This window comes from Pterocles gutturalis, unplaced genomic scaffold (genome assembly GCF_000699245.1).
Source record: "Pterocles gutturalis isolate BGI_N339 unplaced genomic scaffold, ASM69924v1 scaffold36323, whole genome shotgun sequence".
NCBI lineage: Eukaryota > Metazoa > Chordata > Aves > Pterocliformes > Pteroclidae > Pterocles > Pterocles gutturalis.
The window spans coordinates 44,066-46,347 of record NW_010126917.1 but is presented as its reverse complement, the minus strand read 5'-3'; the positions used below and the strand labels follow the sequence as shown (position 1 = coordinate 46,347).

General features: G+C 38.2%; 1 protein-coding gene across 1 annotated transcript in view; it reads left to right on the top strand.

The window, feature by feature from the left end:
- LOC104465903 (serine/threonine-protein kinase B-raf-like) overlaps positions 1-2,282 on the top strand; it is a gene marked incomplete at its 3' end in the record, with an annotated part of 49,331 nt that overhangs the window by 3,352 nt on the left and 43,697 nt on the right. The gene's annotated exons all lie outside the window — the stretch shown is intronic.

The following is a 2,282-nucleotide window of genomic DNA, read 5'->3' as shown; positions in this document are numbered from 1 at the left end:
CCCTGGAGATAGAAGGAAACTGTATGGGATTCCTGATACTCATCAGCGGGGTAAGATCAGTGGTATGGTCTAATGGTTGGTGCAATTGAAATGTAAAGCATCTCTTTTAGGTGCAAGGTGGGGGAAAGACTGTGTGTGTATAATAGGAAAAGGCATGCTGTTTTGTTAAAAGCAAATATATACACATACACATGAAAACAAGGCTAATGTTGCCTTTAAATCAGTTGACTTCACTTTTTTCTCTTTGAGAAATAATAATATAGAATGCAAAGAATTGTATTAGTAGGAGGGAACTTCTGAAAGAAATATGTAAAATTGTAGGGTGGAGTAATATTTTTCATCTGTGTTTAATTTGTAAACTAACTACAAATGAAATTCCTGTATTCTTTCATGACGTCAGATTCATGAATTTGCATTGATGCGCAACCATTAAGAGCATAAAAAAGGGCTGCCTGCATGAGTTACCCATTCAGTTCCTAATAGATGTATCACTTACTCCAAACCCTTCCCTTTTCTTGCTTTTCTCAAGTATTGAAATAACTGGAGGCCAACCAGATTTCTTTTGTAGTCTTTTTAATTGTAATTGCTGCCTAAAGGCATTGGGTAATTAAAAATAAAGATCTCGTTATTTGAGGTACTTCTAGCTTTTATCTTAATATGTCAGAGCAGGCCACTAGCTTGATTATACAAATGTTGACATAACATCCTTAACAGTTAAGGTCAAATGGGGCCCTCTATGTTTTACTTATTGCTAATGTGAAATGGGAGTATTGAATGAGTGCTAATCACTATTATAACCACTTGATGGTATATAAACACACCTCTGTTTTCACTTGAACCAGTTTATTCCATATGTATGGATTTAATATTGCCACATGTATGTTGGTTTCATTAGATTTTTTTATCAAATTGCAATAATAATAAGAATCTGTTTGAAGTCTGTATTTCAGGTAGTGAAATCCTTAGTTCATTATAGCTGTTTGTCACTTGCTTGTATCTAAATTAAAACTGAGATCCCTGTGCTGGAAGATTTTAGATTATTCTGTAGTTCATTGGTTGGGAAGAGGGCCTTTACAGTTGTAAATGTGTATTAGGAAATTATTACGATAGTGTAAAGAGTGTGGCAAGTCTGAAACAGCTGGTGACTATGAACCGTGAAGCTTAAAATACATTTCAAGTTTGATGGTTCCATGTGCTGCTGAGAGGAAACTGCAACTCTGGCTCATCAACGTGGTAGGGAAACCCTGTGAGATGGAGCAGGGTTTTCCGCTGCTGCAGTGAGTTCTGCTGGATCATGAACCAGTCTTGTGACAAGTAGTGCTGGTGTGACAAGGGAGCAGTAAGCCATTGGGAGGAAGGTGGGAGTGACCGAGATTCTGCTTTTTCAGTCAAATTATCCCATGAGACACCAAGTCCTGTGAAAAGAGCCTACCATCATTGAAATGAAAAGTCTTGCTTTTCCCAGCTCTTTGCTATGTGGTTCCTCCCCTGCCTTTGTTCAGGTACTTGCAGTACCCATAGTGGCTAAGCTACTTCCAGTCACTAACCTGGAAGAAGAATATTTCGGTTTTGTTGGATTAGTTTACCATCCAGATGGTAGATTGAACTTGGTCATGATGAAATCCAGTGAGCCCCAAAGCTGTGGTTAAGGTTAGGGAAGAGCTTGTAGCTGTGAGCCAAGAAGCTAAAAAATGGAGTGAAAGAAGAGAAGCTTTCTCTTTGGATAGTCATTAGCTTAGATTAGATCATCCTCAGATGGATTGATTGACGTGAATAAGATTAAATGCTGCAAAACTGTCATTTGTTTAGTATGTAGATTACCTGTGGCAGAACTAAAATGTGAGAAAAAGAAATAGTATGTTACAGAGTACTTGATACAGTCAGAAGCAGGATTACTGTCTACCCTTGACTGTTCATTTCAACCCAGCAGCAGTCATCTGGTACATCCTTTCTGTGCATTTCCCACTTTTTTTGGCAGCTTTCGGCTTGGTCAAGAACAGGGGTTGCTTTCTGTTGTCAGGACTTACTTTGCAGCAATTTACCTGAATATAATCTGTCACTGCTAGAGCTAATGTTTTGCCTTTGTGTATTCTTCCAGCTGTCAGAAAAAGGGCCAGAACAACCATGGCTGCAGCATGAAAGGACAAAGCTCCATGAAAATAGCTCTGAATGTAGCGTGATAAAGTGTGGAATAACATGTTTGGTTCTAGGAAATGCAGAACTAAGAAAATATAGTAGTTTTGATGTGAATAAAAGAACAGGAGAGTATGTAGAATACATGT